Genomic DNA, 19612 nt, shown 5'->3' with positions numbered 1-19612 from the left:
AGCCCTCGTAAGGTGCCTGAATGTCTGAGAGGGACAGGCTGTGAGGGAGGGGTTTGAGACTCCCTGCCCAGGGTCGCCTTGGAGACCCATGTTGCACTCTGTGTGATTGGCTGTGGTGACTGTCCCGCCGGGACAGCCACCCTACTGTGTGATTGACAGCCAGGCTGTGTGAATCGGGGAATACTGCATGAAAAGCAGGCCTCTGAGACTGAGAAGGCAGAGTCGGCACTGGATTGAGAGAACCAAACAGAATCTGACAGAAGAGGACCTCTACCACGACTGAACCTCCCGGTGAAGCCCTGCTGCGGGTCTGAATCTTCAAACTTCGATGACAGGGAAGATCTGCAAGGAATCTTCTCCCTTTGAGCTGGTGGGCACAACCAGTTCGCCAAACTGCAAGCCAGGCCTCCCGCCTCTGGTCGAATTTGCTGTGCACAGCTACAGTGAACCGAATAGCCAGGGGCATCGGACCCTGATTGGGTTTTAAGGAGCACACCTTTTATTTGTTGCTTTGCTCTGTTGCTGGTTTCTTCCCTGGGCAGTGCAGGACCCTCCAGTCTTCCTACTTCATGTCAGTCCGACAGTCACCTCAGGATCCGGGAGCCTGCAGGACCTGCCAGGAACATCCGCCTCAGCTACAGCCTTCTTCTCCATTTAAGGTACTGTTCACATCCGGTCGCTCATTCCGTCCGACCGTGGTAAAAGTGTTTGAAATCTTTTACCAATCTGAGGGCTTGTCCTTCTCTATACTTTAAAGTAACTTTTTGTCCGACCAACTTCGTTCTGATCTCTTGGGAAAGACTTAACCGCAAACTACTCTGAACTGTGTGATCCTCTGCAAAGACTTAGGCCCATTGACTTTGGCCCTGGCCTCTTGATTTGATTTCCTCACTGTAGTTACTCTTTCTAGATTGCCTTGCTTACTTACTTGTTGGTGCTGTGCAACTTTTGTCTAACTTTGTCTTTCCCTCACTTTTAAATTACTGGAGTGCCATTTTGCTCACACTTCATTTTGTGCTTAACTTGTCCAGAATCTATTGGGTGTGGTGTAGTGGATAAAGATCGCGATTTATCAACTGCTTGATAATAGTGAAATGTGTAACTGATGTGTAAATAAATGTATATTCTTTTACTCAGAAACCTTGAGTCAGTGTTTGTTTGAACCATAGTAATTGCTGTCCTTTGTGTAACCATTGGTACTGCTCACTTTACTCTTGAGATATGTCTGGCTGCTCAGCCTTCGCTACTACTTTACTGTGTAGTACAGGCTTGTACCAAAGGTGAATTGTACTGTCACTTTTAGTCTTAATTGTGTGTGGTCTTCCCAAAGGGTATTGCATATGATTCTGCCTAACAGGTTCCTTTCTAAGGTATGCACAAATTGAGAGCCTATGGGTCCCTTTGTAGGAATGATGGCCATTTCAGGAAATCACTCGATCTCTCAATACAGTTTCTTTGTATGATACAAATGAAATCACGACTGTAGGCAGAGGGCTGACATGGAAGGGCATTGGCGACAGTAAATCCGAGTATCCCTTCTTGTTCCTTGTTTTGTACACACCTTACATTTTCTGTATGGTTGTGTTTTCATGTGTGTGGAGGGAACATAATCAGCAAAGTGTCATCCTTCCAATCTGGCTATATCCTCTACTACTGCAAAGTAGGGAGTTGCTACATGGACAACAGTCAGGGAATTTCCATCTGCTTTTTCAAAGTTCAAAAAAGTCTGTTTGTTTTCTGGAGCAGCTGCACCATATACAACACATGCATTGCATGTAGCAACATGCATAAGGTGTACTGCCAACCTCTTGTACCATATGCAAGTCTTCCGTGTTGCATGGTACGGCTCAAGTAAATGGTCAGTTTTATCTACACCTCCTCTGTACATGTTGTAGTTCTGAATACACATGTTCTTCCGCACTTGCTGAGCCTCCCCCCGCACAGTGACAAGTGTAGTACTTTCATCATGACTAGTACTTAGCATGTGCACATCCCTTCTGTTGCATAATATTAGTGCCAACAGTTCATCACGCCGCAGTGCCATACATGCTCCCTTGGATTCTTATAAACAAGTGTGCTGGGGAAGCTTTTGCAGTTACTGCGGATTGTACTGCATGCTACTGTGCCCACATTGTAAAATTCCTTGAACAGTGACATTCCTGTCTAAAAATTGTCCACATACAAATGGTGACCCTTGTGGAACAATGGTGTGGCAAGATCCCACACAATTTTCTCACTTGTCCCTAAATGAGCTGGGCAGCCCAGAGGGTTTATGCTTGAATCTTTTCCATTGTAAACGTTCATGTTGTAGGCATACCAAGTGGTACCTTTACACAACATGTACACCTTGATCCCATGTTGTGCTCTTTTGCTCAGAATACATTTCTTGAACACTAGCCGACCTTTGAACGATATCAAAGACGTGTCAATGCATATTTTCTGCATTGGAACATCCTCCTCTGGAAATTGCTGTGCAAAGTGCTTGAGTAATGGCTGCATTTTGAATAGCCTATCACAATTTGGGTCAGTTCTTAGTAATGCTTCAGAGTTGTCATTGAAATGCAGCATACATTGCAGTGATGGGAAACAATCTCTACTCATTATTGCTGGAAAGAAAGTGCTAACTAATAAAGCGTCAGTTGACCAGGTTAGGTGGCAAAGCATTCCACAAGTTGGCAGCTCTCACAGGGAAGCTGGCACCACCGACTTTAGCAAGTCTAAATCTGGGTACTATCAGGCAGTTAGAGTTGGCGAGTCTCATAGGTCTACTAGATGTTTTTCTTTTTATTGTGTCTGTCAAGTAGCTAGGAGCAGCATTATTTAGAGCCTTATGGGTCAAGGAGATCATTTTTAGGTGGATTTTGTTATCAGTGGAGAGCCATTTGTGTTGCCGCCTAATAATGGAGATATGTTCCCTTTTTTTATGCCTATTGCAGCTCTAAGAGCATTGTTTTGTAGAGTTTGGAGTCTTTGGGTAGTGGCTTTGTTGGCACCACAATAGAGAGCATTGCAATAGTCGAGGCGGGAAAGTATTAGGGCTCTGGCCAAGATCAAACAACTAGTTTTGGATAGGAAGGGCTTGCCTGCTCTTATCAATTTACAGGTGTAAGCAGTGGTGGAGGCTAGGGAATTGACCTGTTTGGTGAAAGACAAGGTAGAGTCAAGGTAGAAACCGAGAGTTTTTACTTCCCTCGAGACTTTGATAACATTTCCATCTATGCTGAATGCCGAGTAGTCCGGGCCCAATTTGTTAATATTGGCTTGTGTACCCAGAATAATCAACTCTGTCTTATCATCATTCAGGCAGAGACCATGAGTAGCCATCCATGCCTGAATGATGAGATACACTCTATTCACCAACTCCCTATGCCTACTATGATCCCCAGAAAGAGGGAGGAGAATCTGTGTATCATCTGCATAGTTAGTGTAGGTGATACCAAGATTGTCCAGATCATCGAACAGGGGTTTGGTGAAAATGTTGTATAGAGTCAGGGAAACGCAGGATCCCTGAGGGACTCCACATGTGATGGGTATAGGGTCTGCGGCTGCCGATGGGGAACAAACTCTCATAGTTCTCTCACTCAGAAAGGATTCTATCCAACTGATGGCTTGGGTGGAGAAGTGAGCGGCAGAGTCCAAGTGTCTGCAGAGGACCTTGTGGTCCACAAGGTCAAATGCAGCTGAGAGATCAAGTAAGAGGAGAAGAGCTGTCTTACCTTGATCTCTCAGTTCGTCTATTTGGGTCTTTAAATCGATAAGGGCTGTTTCCGTTCCATGTAGTGGGCGGAAGCCGGATTGTCTGGATCCTAGTAGCCTATGCCGTTCAAGGTGTTTTTGAATCTGTACATAGGCCACTTTGTCCAGGATTTTCAGAAGGAATGGAACTGTAGTGATTGGACGGTAGTTAGTGGGGATAAGGGCGTCTAGAGTTTGCTTTTTAAGCAACAGGAGCACCCAAAATTGTTTTAAGTTGGCTGGGATGATGCCTGTGGAGAAGGATGTGTTTACAAGTTTGGAGATAAAAGGTGATAGATCTCTGGCAGCGTCTTTTATTAGCTGTGCTGGGCAGATGCCACCTTTGCAATTGGAAGGTTTGAGGGTAAGGATCATTTTCTCTATCTCTAGTGTAGTGGTTTTAGTGAAGGAGAGTTTTCTGGACTGGGTAGTGTGAGTGGCATTGGGTAGTGGCAGAATGGGAAGGTTGAGAGAAACTTTTTTCAGTTGAATTTTATTTCATTTTACGGAAACTAGGGAAACTAGTACAGTAATTTGTCTTGAATAAAATAGACCAAGACCACACATTTATGCCAAATTTCCTGAAATCTGCTCACAACATGTAGCAGCCCTCCAAATGAAAAGGAATTTGCTAGCACTCACGTCCAGAATAAAAAGAGTATAGCACACTGCTTACTTACAAGTGTTTGGCCTGCAAGAATACACCTTTACCTGCAACAAAAAAAAACTAAAAATATAAGTAAGATGTCATCTTTATCTATACATTCAACAAATACAAGTGTGGGGAAGATGATGGAACCTGCACTAACAAATCAAATACACCCGTCATGCAGGGTACCTTCCACTACCCCAAGGGGTGCTGGTGGGTGGCAAATACAGGTGAGAAACAACATTGCAAAGTATTTCTAATTGGGTGAGGTGAAAAGCCACTGGACACTTAAAGTGAAGAATGGGAAAGTACATGGCAGGGCCATTCAAAAACATTGCTAGCACCCTGTCGATACAATCTGCTTCTCATTGGTATAGGGTAAGGGGTGGAGGGGGAAGGTCACAAGCACTGACTACAACAGCCAGCAAGTGTAAATAAGCTACAAAATGTGGTGACGCTTTGGAAGAAATAGGCAGCATAAACATATTGAACAGACTGACATTCCACCAAAAACACAGTTCAGTGTGGGTGCTAAGAGACAGAGGGCCTCAGAGATGAGCGGTATCCATGGTGCTATTAGCACCATGGCTACCTCCCATACCGTGTCCAAGAACGGTCTTGTTCAATGGGGACTTACCGGTACATTCCGACCCTGGCGGGACCGGTATGTCCCCGTTGAACAAACCTTTCCCCATTCCCATTGAGCCCCCATTGGGCTCAATGGGAATGGGGAGGGCGCTAATAACAGGCTCGCAAATGGCAAGCCCGTTATTAGCGCCCTGGTCCCTTAGCGGGACCTGTAAGGGATGTGTGTTCAGACCACACGTTCCTTACGGTTCCCTCCAAGGGACCTCAAAATCGGGTGGTAAGGGATTACCGGCACAGGTCTCCTTACCGGTGCCCAGTATCGCTTACCGCCCGACTTGTAATGACCCCTCGTGTCTGACTGTCAACAGATTTACATACAATTTTCTTAATATACCACACAACCCAGTAAGTGCATACATTATTGGGATGTCCCACCAACATAACATCTGCGCAAAATTAATTATGTCTGCGATGAAAACACCCATGCCTCGCTTATATAGGTGCACTCAGTCTCTGTAAAACATCACATCACCTTTGATAAAACCCTGGTGAATTGTCTGTGTTTTGGCATTTGACTTGGTCCATTTTGCCATCTCACCAATAAGTTTCCTTATTGAGGAGTTGAAGGCCTTTTCCTTTCCTGGAGTTCTCCAGTCCCTTCTTGGAATCATTTCAGACCAAGCCACTGCAATGATTGGGAACGTAAGCAACATCCACTACAGTTCAGCCAAAAGTAATTCCCGTACCCCTTTCTGTCCTAAAGAATGGAGGAGGAACTTCGCTTTTTGCCTGGGCATAATAGATGACTCCTCATAGGTGCTGAAAGTGCATTCTCCTAACAGCAAACCAGTACTTTGACACACCATCCCTCTGAAACCCAGATATGCTTGGGCTTGTGAAATGTGCTTCTGCCCTTCAGATAAAAGAGTGCCTGACAATCAATACAACCCTCATCCTCACTAAATAATGCAAAAAGAAAAACTAACATGAATAGTGTCTGACGTACAGTCCATCCATTACGACAGCAAGTGCATTCCCACATGCCTCTTGTAACTATCCTAGCCACACATGCCCCCCATTGTTATTATACCCATTTCACATGCACGGGAACCCTGTCTACATTACTTCAAGATGATTATGTAATAGAAACATAGAAACCTACTTTTCTGGGAAAAAATGGTGGCTCTGAAAGAGCCTTTTTTGTTTTTCTTTTTGGTAGTTTTGATGTGGCCCACACCTACTGCACAAATGCTTGCTATACTTGTAAGAAGGGCTGCAAAGCATTTTGGAAATTTTGCAAAAAAAGGTGATTGCCAGCATCAGTAAGATGGACGCAATCTCTGCAGAAAATGTTGGTGCTACAAAATGTATTGTTTTCATTTTGGAAGGAAGACATACCAACATCTCACAAAAATGTGCAAACAACCATGTTGATATTGCGCCTGTCTTTCTGCATTTGCGGACCAAATGAAGAAGAGCGCAGCCCCATCTGTCTCTGGGCAATGCGTGAAAAATGTACTCAAGAGTTTGGAAACATGTCCATGACTTTCCGAAGTGCCTCCTTCATCGCAAACTGCAGAGAGATTCGAATAACATGGCCTAAGAGTCCCCTAAATCCATACCCTCTGCCTCCTAAAACACACACCCATAGCCATAGCAATCTGCACTCCTCTCAGCAAACAGAGCCTCTGCCACACACTCTCCTTGCACACCACACCCAGTGAACCTTATTGGCCAATCCCCTGCCCTCCACAGTCCTATTTCCATGCCAGCCATCCTTAGAAGTTCTGGAGTTGGCATGCGCAATCCGCAAACTACTGCAGGGTTTGCGGATAAATCGGCCAAATCAAGGGGGTTAATGTAACCCAGGGTTGGAGATTTCCTCTGTTGTGGAGGATCTGAAAAGAGTCTTTCTTTTAGGTGCTACTAAATAAACACCTTTTATGCTCTATTTTTGGGGGAGGGTTTTCTGTCCTTTTCGTCCTTACTGCCTTACATCAACCTCTGCAAAGCATCCTTTAGATTGCGAAAAAAACACACATTTTCAAGAATGAACAAAGAAATGCTGTCTGAGGTAAACTATTGCACACTAAAGGAGTCAATGTTGTCATTAGAGAAAACAGACATCTCAGCACATTCGAAAACTACACCAATGCCTCTATTAATGAGGTTATAAAGAAAGGGGTAAACCTGCAATTTTGGTCCCTGGTCCTTCAGGTAAAGTACATTAGATTAAAGTGGGGTGAACCAGTGGAACAGAATGACACATAAAATGTTCGCTCAAATAAAATTTTTAATTTTTACTCAATACTAATTTCACATAATTAATGTATGTATGATATAAAACAATAAAAGCAAATCCAGCTATGGGCAGAGATGTGCGGCTGGATTACTGTTGAAGTCTACGAGCTGGTGCCGTGTTATAGACCTTGTTAAGGTCTGTGGACTGGTCCACAGTTGAACGAACTGGACATATTAAAATGAATCAAATCACGGGTCGGTGGACTGCGCAGAAGACGTCTGAATTTTCTATCACACGAATCGTCAGTGACTATGTCTAGAGTATTATAGATTCCTGTGGAGGACTGACTCTGACGATCTACTTGCTTACCCTAGAGTTGGAACTTGGGGAATGAACATTGGCCTATACGTTTCCGAAAAGGGCAGAGTAGTTATCCTGTGCCCAACATCCTGAAGAAGGTCTTTTATGACCGAAACACGTGTTGACGACTTGCAGTGTGCAAACTGGACTAATAAAACCACCAGATATCTGACACCTGATATTATGGACCGGGTCATCAATATATGCAAAAACAAAAGGAGATTGTATTAAGAGCAGTAGTTTACACTGTCTTGACAAGCCAAATTGGTTTTATGTATGATTGTTTGAAAGTGGTAGTATGGGATTATGAGTGATTGTTTGAGATACGAATGCTAAATTGAAGGAATTAATTTTATATTAATCCATCCATCATTTCGCTTGGGATTAAAGATTTTGGGGTTGTTCCATTCTGCTCTTCGTGGTATTTCAGACAAAAACACCTTTGAAGTAGTTCTTCCACTGACAACTTCAGTACAGGAACCAAACTTGGAGCACTGATGTAGATCAAATGCTCTCCTCCACAGTGCACCAGCAAAACATCAGGACTACCAAAGTACCCATGTCTCTGCAAAGAGCAAGCAGTGCCTGCAAATTGCTGCCAGTCTCACTGTACCGCAAAGCTTGCAGGCCTGGAAACCCAGGATCACCAGAAACACCTCTTGCCTGGACATACCTCTCCAGATCATACACAGCTGAATCTCCCACTATCCATACAATATGTCTGCCTCTCTCCAACACCAGCCATCTTCACTACACAACCAACAAAGCAATGAAAAAAAAGGATTACTCTTCCCTTCCTGTAAAGCACAACCTAAACACATGATTGGCTAATCCCCACAGTGCCATTTTCATCCCAAGCTTGCTGAAAAGCCCCGGAGGTGGCACGCACTATCCGCGAACTACCGTAGTGTCCATGGACCTGTACCACAGGGGCAGCCCTTCTTTCCTTTCCACTTCACTTTTTGCAGCAATCCCTGAATTGGCTACTGTTAAGCAATCACACAACCATCCACCAATCACAGGCAAAAATTCTACATTTAACTCACAGTTCAACAATTTAGATGTACTGTTGAACACTCAGAGTACAGATCTCCTGTAATTGAAAAGCACCTCCATCAAAAAGTACTGAAACACTCTCAAGATTTCTGCTTCCCGATTCATCCACCTCTGCATCCATCAGCACAAACTACAGGTATGCATTTATTTTGTAGAGTACATTTGCAACTCTGTCACAAATGCATTTAGGCTGCCTGACACCATGCATAACCTACAGAATATGTGCACTCTCATTTGTCCCATCTCCTGACATCAAGTAGCAGTTACTTACAATGCTGTGTGATTTCAAAGTTTTCTTTTAATGCCCGCTTGCAGACCAACTGCAAACCACATATTTCAATTTTATCAGCACTCTCTCTGTTGTTGTAAAACAAAAAAAGAAAACCACATTATGAACATTTGCACAGAAAATTCAAGTAGCAGATCCTATGTTAAATGCTCATACGGCAAACAGAAAAGGGAAACTGCATGTATGTTAGCAAAGCATGGCAGGTTCAAACATTGCAAAATTACCAAAATGCACCATTACAAGGAAAGCAAAGAAATTCATGTGTACATTGGCAACAAAGCTATCTGTAAATTTAAATACATAAATGCAAGAACATGAAAGGATTTCTGCACACGGTAACCTTCTCCTTTCCAATCTCTACATCTTTCTGCCCTTTTTCTCACCCTGATAGGACTTGTACTAATCCATTTCCAAAACAAGTAGTGCAATAGCATCTCAAACACTTGCAAAATGCAGCCCCATATGGTACAGTTATCACTACAGCACTGATCACCATAGCAATGATGCTTATGCTCCCAAGTCCCCACTCCTATGCAGTGCTGTACAATTGAACACATACACTAACTCTTCCTGCCAACAAATGCTGCCAACAAATCCTCCTAAAATTTAAAATAATGTGTTTTCTTAGTGCTATTACTATGCCGTTAACACACATACCCAGTAACTTCCTTCTTTCGCAATTGCAGTGAGGAACAGCCCCCTAAAAGCCAGTGATGTCTCTACTGGAAGATAAAACTCAGAACAAACCTACTCTCCATGTTCAACCCAAAAACAGTTGTTTCACTCTGACTCATTGCACAATAGCAGGTCCACTCTTTGTATGTCATCTGAACACCAGTATGGTAACACCCGCTAGTTTTATGAAAACATCATAATGTCCTTACTTCTTCAGGCACAGTAAACTATCATACAGACTGAAGCAAACCTTTCACACAGGAACACACACACATACCAGTACAACCTTCCCAACCAAAAGTAACAGCTCTTTCCACAATCACACACCCCTCTATGTATGCCTATGCTCATATTCAGACACTAATGCACAGTGCACACAAATAGATTGCACAACGTTGAAACCCACACCTTGCTTTTTCTCCAACAGACACAAAAGAATGGCTACCAAAAGGCTACTCCTTATAAAACAACACAGAAATAGAGCAGATAAAACTCAAAGCATGCAAAATAGCCATCCGCCTCAAGCAGAGTGTGTACGAAAAGTTCAATCAAAACAGCTAATACAGTCACTTAGCAAAACGGTACCAGGTAGCAGGAAAAGAAGTGTGACCCCTCTTCCAAAATGTAAAACGAAAAAGAAATGTATTAAGAAGAATTCAAGTACCAGTAGTGCTAACAGTGCATCTACCAATGTTAACGTAGCCATAGGTAAGCATTCCACAAAATTAAAGTTTACAAAGAAATTGCCACCACAGAGTCCTTTAGAACCTTTTAAAAACAGGGGAGAAATCACACGCAACCCTTAAAACTTACAGCACAAAAAACGGACCCTGGAAGGTCTCATAGACAGTGCAATGCCCCTCAAAAGGAATTTTTTATATTAATTTTAAAGATAATGAAACCACTAACAACATTAATTAGTAAACTACAAAAAGTACTTTGCAACATACACAATATCAACATAGATAACTTTACAAACTTCTGTGCAGGTGAGTGGATTCACACAACCAGCACAGAGCATACAAACAGGAGTAAACAAACCCAATTGTCATACATAGCAGTGGCTGAGGGTATGAATATCCCCAACAAACTTATAATCAACTCTCCATTGCACCAAACCAATCCATCCCGTTGTCAGGCTCATATGAAGGAAGGAAGGGCTGTTCAAACTAGGTCCCATTCATGTACATAGGCCTTTAAATCCAACATGGAAGCACCCACAAGGTCTAGTTCTAAGAACCAAGCCATGCGGTCTAGTGTTTTGGGTATGGCAGGTCTGGAACTACTTTCCCCGCTACTACTTTACCTTGGCTATATAAACCACACCCTGATTGCAGAACACACTTTGTATTATTCTGCAACCAGCAGCGTGACACACACCGTGTCCAGCTCCTGGTCTTCAGCATCTTCCTGTAATCCTGCAAGAACAAGATTATTTTGTTTTACCTGAGAAAACACCATCCAGCACTCAGCATCTCAACTGGGCTGCAATCTGTGGAAACTGAGAGAAGAAGAAACCTCACTCACCTGTGATTGCTAGTTTAGGGACTTCTGGCGAACCGCTACCACAGCTGTTCGAACATTGCAACATGCAATAACGAAAAAGGGAAAAACAATATTAGAACGCGCGCTTCCAAAACATCGAATTCCATCAGTCTTACCTAATTCCACTACGCTACGCCACGCTTCCATCCGGAGCACCACAGCAACATCTACAAAAGAAAAGAGACATATTCAGATTTGCTTTCAATATTAAACAAACCGCACAGCGCTGTACTTAACGGATTTGGAGGGCCCATTTTTCATCGCGCTCTCATCCACTTGCAGCACCACAGCGGCCTTTGAGGAGAAGAAGAAGAAAACACTGGTTAGCTTTAAAAGACAATAAAGGTGCTGCGATTTTCGCTTTCTCTTACCTGGAAAAGGTGCCTCTCCATCTGGCACGCCAGCATCAAGACATTCACACCTGAAAAGAAGGAGATAAATATATTAACAAATTCCCACAATAAACAGAACAAAGACTTACAATTAACAAACCTACCTGCCTACCAGCAGATTCGGGGTCACAGCAGGCCTGGGCCCAAGGAAGGCGTACTGCACCAGTGAAGCAACTCCGGCAGCTCGCCAACAAACGTCAAGCGCCCCTGCACAAGAACGGATAGCTCACCCTACAAATAACTAAGGTGATAAAAGAACCCAGTGGGAAGGGAATCGGTCAGAGGGAGGTGGGAGATTTACCCATTAGAGACAGTTATCACAAATCCTCCCTTCTGTAATTGCAGATTCTTTATTCAGCACTAGGCAACTACGCATCCAGGGTTCCAGATCTCAAAGCCTTCCAGACGCCCCCGGGGATATCAGGTAAGCGTAACAGAACATACAGCCTTTAAACCTTATCCACCTGGACGTCATGGAGACATCTGAAACTGATCTGTTAGCCCAGCTTTTGGGACAATTACGTGCCGAGGTACACGCAGCCCGGCAGGAAACCAATGCCTTAAGACGAGAGTTAATAGTCACAAAAGACCGTACTGATGAACTAAGCAAACAGCTACTACAAACACAGGTGGGGCAGGCTCCATTGCCCGGATTCGCCCCATCCGTCACTACACCATCATCAGTCAATCCAGTACAGATAAAGTTGCCGGGAGCAGTACCCCTTGCACCACCAGAAAGATTTAATGTGACCCCAGAAGGTACGCAACATTCATGAACCAGTGCCGCCTCCATTTTCTTTGTAGGCCTGGGGCTTTCCCAAACTACCAGGCGAGGGTAGCCTTTGTGTTATCATATTTGAGTGGAAGTGCCGCAGACTGGTCGGTACATTTAGTGAGCCGGGACAAACCATTACTGCAGAACTTCAGGGGGTTTTCAACAGGAGATGGAAAAGTTATTTGCTCGACACTTGCATGGACAAGCTGTTAATAACAAACTCCTGTCCCTCCGTCAAGGGAATGAAGATTTGCTGACTTATATTGCCACCTTTAATAGACTGGTTGTAGAAGCAGGCTGGCCATAAAATAAAAGAACCACGTTGTTTCATCGGGGCCTACGAGGAGACCTGAAGGATGTCCTTGCTCAAGTGGTAGACCCACCTAAAGACTGTGCAGAGTTTATCAAACTGGTAGTTCAGTTGGACCACAGATTACAGGATCGAAGAACAGACCGAAGAAGACCCGAAAATCATGCCATGTACGTACGTTCAAAAGATAATGTTCAACGTCCATCAGAAAATAAAACAGAACCCATTCAGATTGGAGGAGTATGACCCCCTTTAACCAAGGGTGAAAGAGACAAGAGGAGACAGCTACAGTTATGCCTATACGGCGGTAAATCAGGTCACTACCTCAAAGAATGCCCATTGAAACCTCCAAGGAAGGTGGTAGGTGCTACAGAAAAAGAAGATGATGCAACGGAATCCAAAAACTACCAGGCCCGGCAAGCGTAGAGGTCCGCGTGTCGAGCAAGAAGGATGAGTCACAGACCTCACATTTCACCCTACCAGTAACCTTGATCAATCACCAACGACCATCACGGATGCATGCCATAGAGGCATATATAGACAGCGGAGCAGTTGGTAATTACATAGATCGAGATCTGGCAACAGAAATGGGACTTCCTTTATGCACAAAACCAACAACTGAAAAGGTAACTACTGTTGACGGTACAGAAATTGCTTCGGGACCAGTAACCCATTGCACAACAGAATTAACCATTCTGTGTCAGGATGGATATCAAGAAGCAATCACATTTGACCTCATCAAAGCTCCTCAGTTCCGGTTGATCTTAGGGATGCCATGGTTAGTAACTCACAATCCCCAAATAGACTGGTGTGCAAAGAGACTGAAGTAACAACAAATGAGAGTGGAAAGGTGGTCACCTCCCGTCTATACCTTAACTATTATATCACAAAAATGACAGAAGGGTATTTATCAAAAAGTTATTCCTCAAGCTGGATCCCTAGCGGTAACTAGTTAGCCCTATAGGTAAGTAACCTCATGCACAATCGCCGTCAGCCCTAGTCAGTGCTGGTGTGCCGACTGCAAATGGGGTGTAGAGGTCCTCCCCCTGTCCTCTCTCACTACTTTCCTAGTTTCTAAAAGTAAGTGCATACGTGGTGGGGGTCAGTTTCAGTCTCTAATATTGCCGCCTCGACTACGTATGTCTTATAACACAAAACTGCTTTCCCTATAATCGGTAGTCAAGGGATATTAAAAATCAAGTATTTCTGTTCGCCTAACAACAGTTAGATAGAACTGATGATGATAATTGCTTAAAAACGAGCCCCCTACATCAGTGTATATGGGGTAGCGGAGTCTGGATAATCAGTCCAGCACTGCTTAGGAGTAGGTCAACTGGTTTCAGCGGGATTTAGTCATTGGCCGCTTTCTTCAGGATGAATACTTCTGATTGTGGTATTCAATATGTATACTTCAATTTTGTGAAGGTTATGAGGATGTCTTCGGGTGTCCAATGGGCTTAGTGAAATGGATCCCTGAATCCTATAGGATAAGATGACAAGAATAGACGTGGACTACATATATGAGTGCTTTCTAACAAATAGACAACAAACACAACGCGATGGCAGAATCAACGTGCCTAGCCTTTGCTGAGGATTTAATAGAGGGCATCTTGGCTAGCCCCTCGATACTAGGCGTGGAACAATAAGCTGCCATAGCTACAAAAGGGGACGAATGGAACGAATTTGAGGTGTTACGGAAAATGATGATCAGAACTGAGTTACATGGGGCCATAATGACCGAGTATCTTCAGGCACATATAGCTCCGAATGGACTCATCATCCGAATAGAACCCAGAATCTTCCTGGAAGAACTCAAATTCAGAAAGGACTGGAGTTTTATTTCAAACAAATGTACAAGGGACTGGATTATACTGATCATAAATACGGCAAAAACTGTCACAGAGAGACTAATGAATGAATTCATTACCAAACTAGATGCCATAACAACCAAAATGATTGTAGGAGATTACCTTAAGAGTATGGCAGCCTTGGACACAACAATTAAAGAATTCAAAGATCTGAATCTTAACAAAAAAGTGACCAAACTGAAAAAGGATATTGCAGCATACTCTCATGAAAAAAAGTACCCATACACAACGGATGCATATTATGAGGAATAGGAGAAGAATGCAAAAATGCCATATAAAGGACCCATGAGAGGGAGACAATCCCAACTGAGAAATAGACCAAGACCGGGGAACTGGAACTTCTCAAGTGGCAGTTCTGATGAAGACACAGGCAGAACTAATAACAATGTCTGTTTTGAAGATCAACAGCAGAATAGAGGTTGCAAAACTCGGGGTTTTCAGGCCCCAAGAGGACGCGGAAGAGACAGGGGTTGGTGGCAGGCACAGCCACCCAGAGTCACCAGGAACAGAGTGAAAGGGTCGTACCAACAGAATGCATACCGACAGAACGACCCCCAAGAATGAGAACAGAGTCCGATTTAACCGGAAAAGAATCATTGGTGGTCAATCTCTCAGCTTTCACATTGTCAACCGCACACTTAAGGGTTCTCCAAAAAGGCCTCTCCTTTGTACCCATTTCCCCACATGATCTATTTTAAACTAGAATTGAGATCACCCAGTTAATGAGAAAAATATGGCTGAAACAATTCTTCGCAAAGAACGTTCATGAAGGAGCACCAGATGTCACGGGACTAAACATAATAAATCAACCTACTATCCACCTCACAGTGGAATCCCAGACATTTGAGAAAGTTATCCTCAAAAGACTAGAAGAAATTGAAGCAGAAGAAATGATCGGGGGTTTCCACAACATGACAAGAATGGAAAATACAGCCTTGAAAGAACTACAGATGAACACAGATATAACTATAAAACCTGCGGACAAGGGGGGAGCCATCGTCATCATGAACAAACTTGACTATCACAGTATGGTAAATACCCTGATAGAAGATCAAGCAACCTATCAAAAACTTGGAAGCGACCCGACAGAGAGACTGAGAAACATGATCAATCCGATCATTGAAGAGGCAGAAGCCGAAGGCTACATTAGTGCCAAGGAAGACGCCTTTTTGAGTCGAGCACATCCTAGGCGACCCGCGTTTTACGCCCTGCCAAAAATTCACAAGGGCATCCTTCCAACACCCAGGCACACGATAGTTTCTGGCATTGGTTCCATTTTATCACAATTTGTGGATTTTTTCCTGAGAGAAGAAGTTAGCAAAATGCGTTGTACATGAAAGACACTACCGCAGTCCTGGTGCATCTGAATAATCTCACATTAGAGAGCCAATACACCTACATTGTAACTATGGACACTGAATCACTTTATTCAAAAATACCTCAAAGGGAAACTCTGAAAGTGATCGAGAAGATATTACAAACCAAAACTCTCGACATGCTCTCGACATGCCTATCTCATTGATAATGCAATTAGCAGAAATAGCAACTGACCAAAAATTATTTACTGAATGAAGACAACTACCATGAACAAATAGCCGGAACAGCAATGGGGGCAACCTTTCCACCAAACTTAGCAAATTTATATGTTGCAGACTTTGAGGAGAAATTTATATATCCTGAGACCAACCCCTTTGCCAATAATATTGTGAGTTGGCGCCGATACAGCGACAATATACTTTTAGTATTCGATGGGGATAGTGCTACACTGAACAACTTTAGTAGATGGATCAATGAACTCAACCCATTTCTCAGATTCACGCAGGATGCAAGTAAAACAGAAGCCACCTTTCTTGATCTCAAGATCATGAGAACAGGACACACCTTTGAGACTAATGTCTTTCAAAAACCAACAGACAGACATTCTTTGCTTGATTACAATAGTTTTCATCAAAGGTCATTAAAAGAAAACTTACCGTTTGGCCAGTTTCTTCGATTTAAGAGGAACTGTACTACCAGAAACGAGTATGATCGACAAGCAGAAAGACTCACAAAGAATCTGAAGGATAGGAATTATCCACACAGGATAATTAAACAAGCCAAAAAGAGGGCGAGAAATATACCGAGAGAAATAACCCTCAACCAACATGGCAAAAAGAACAGAGATGAAAACACAATCACAGCAGTATTCAGTCACTCTATAATCACGAATCGCTTGAAAAAAGAAATTCGGAAAGTCTGGCACATATTGAATATTGAGGAAAATCCACTTCCTATACCTCGATTTGCAATCAGAAGGAGAAAAAATCTCAGGGACTCGTTGGTGCATAGCTACAAAGAAAGTAGACCAGTACCAGACATGACCACTCTCTGGAACACACTGAGACCATTGGGCCACACACCGTGTGAAACTGCTCAGTCTGTAAATTCACTGAATGCACTACATCCATCGATATAGGTTGGAAGTACCCTTGGGAACAGAGGAACTTTACAAATTGTAACACCACGAATGTGGTCTACTTGATTCAGTGTCCATGCAATAAAAAATATATTGGAATCACGACGAGAGCCATCAAAATCTGCATTGGAGAACATAGGTCCAACATTAGGACCAGAAAAAGAACAGCTCCATTGGTCGAACATTACATTGAAATGAAACATACAAAAAATGACCTCGTATGGACTATACTGGAAAAGGTTCAAATGCCTAAACGAGGTGGCAACATATCAGCCCTCTTACTGAGAAGAGAACAACAATGGATCTTTAGGCTACGGAGCCACCAACTTGGCCTTAATGAAGAAATCTGTTGGCAAGCTTTGGCTGTCATGTAAGAGGGTGACAGTGTACCGAACAGCAGACTTAAAATACAGGTATGGCTCTTGAAGTGACTGCACAATCATTGACTAGAAGTGGTCCGAGGCATTGAGGGCATTGGCAAAACTCAACAGCCTCAACTGGCAAATTCCTACTGAAATCGCATGGGAAAGAACTTTGTAAACACTGCTTCGATCACAGCAGAGCCAATCACCAGCAGAACACTGTGATGACACTTTACCCTGTAGATACAACATAGAATAATACATTAGACTATGATTCCCTGCACAACTCTAGTCTGACCATCAAACAGTATGGAACTCTGATCCCTCCAACACTGAAAGTGTGGTAGGTTCTATGACTAGGCCCACTACCCTCAGGCATGACCGTGTGCAGGCATTAGAATAACCACAGTGCAAAATAGATACATGTGTGGATACCATATTTTCCAGCAGCCTTGGGGCCTAATTGGTAGGTATAACGGGCCTTAAAGAACAGACACAAGGCATGCAGAGTTAAGAACACAGAGACGCTGAAACATGTTAAAAGATTGAGATCTTATTCGGGATCCAGCCCTTTGCCACTATATGGAGCCGTTAAAATCGCAGTGCATAAAAGAAACGGGAGCATAGACTACACTTCCCAGGAGCCTTGGGGTTAAATTGGTAGTCACAGCGACTCGCATAGAGGAAATAGATACAAGGTAGAAATATTTAACAACATGGAGACGCGGGTATACAACAAAAAGCTTGACTTCCCCCTTTCGCGATACAAACCATAACGCTTTGATTTAGAAACAATAGTTGCGTTTGCTAAACACGGAATGACTGGGTCACGTGAGCCCAGCGACGAAAGATAACACAGAGCAATCCAAGATGGCGTCTTCCATGAACCGATATACAAGACGCGTCTCTCTAAAGAAATCAAGGTGAGCAAGGCATGATAGCTTCGAATAGGGCAGAATTGAGAGAGAGTGTATTTAACTGTCGAGGAACCACGAGCCACGTATACAAAGTGATGTATGAGTAGAATGGAACAGGCATCACTGGCAGCTTACCAGCCCCGAACATGTGAGCCTTAGTACGTGTAGCTCTGTACGCAGGAGCCTTTGATTATATATAACAGCATATGTGCACATAGCCCAGCACACATCCATGGCACACCATCTGAGAACGTGCATAAGAGCACATGCGTGGATACACCCAGCTCTGAACGCGGGAGCTTTAAAGAGACATAAGAGCATATGCGAGCACATAGCCCAGCACACATTCAAAATCCGATAGTAGTGGCACCGGAACAACACGATTTAAAGGAGGCAACAGATGTACACTGGATATTGGAAGATAGGCTCACAAAGGCTATAACTAAAGGGCTACACTAGTACGAGTGGGCCCTATATGTATACAGGCTAGTGAGATGTATGTCCAGAGGGCAAGGTCATTTTGTAAGGGACCTTGTGTGTTTTCGTCCACAGGAGAACATTTTCAAGGGCAGAAGATTTGATCCAACACTGTCTACTGTACAAGATCCACCAATGAAGACAGGTGAATAAGTTGTGCTGATGTGGCTTGTTTTAGTACACTTCCGGCTTAGGGGCATAAGATCAGAGTACATAAACGAGATACCAGCATCTATTATTAATTTATCCACAGATTCCAATATGGAACATACAAGTCCGAGCATATGAACTGCTCACCATAGAACAGGCAGCAGCAAGAAAAGACTGCCCAACGCAGGTAAGAAAATACTTACCCTCAGAAGGTGTGGACATAAAAACCCACACACTGCGTAGCAATAACCCGTTAGAAGCACCAGAAGATTGATGATAGCTCCACTTGTCTTTCTTGTCATCTTATCCTATAGGATTCAGGGTTCCATTTCACTAAGCCCATTGGACACCCGAAGACATCCTCATAACCTTCACAAAATGGAAGATTACATATAGAATACCACAATCAGAATTATTCATCTTGAAGAAAGCGGCCAATAACTAAATCCCGCTGAAACCGTTTGACCTACTCCTAAGCAGTGCTGGACTGATTATCCAGACTCAGATACCCCATATACACTGATGTAGGGGGCTCGTTTTGAAGCAATTATAATCATCAGTTCTATCTAACTGTTGTTAGGTGAACAGAAATATTTGATTTTTAATATCCCTTGACTACCGATCATAGGGAAAGCAGTTTTGTGTTATAAGACATACGTAGTGGAGGCGGCAATATTAAAGACTGAAACCAACCCCACCACGTGTGCAAAGAGACTGACCTTTTCCAACGAATGCGCCCACGCTTGCTACCCGAAATCTATACCACA

This window comes from Ambystoma mexicanum, chromosome 6q, assembly GCF_040938575.1.
Source record: "Ambystoma mexicanum isolate Mex_15411 chromosome 6q, UKY_AmexF1_1, whole genome shotgun sequence".
In the NCBI taxonomy this organism is placed as follows: domain Eukaryota; kingdom Metazoa; phylum Chordata; class Amphibia; order Caudata; family Ambystomatidae; genus Ambystoma; species Ambystoma mexicanum.
Note: the sequence above shows the minus strand (reverse complement) of the source record.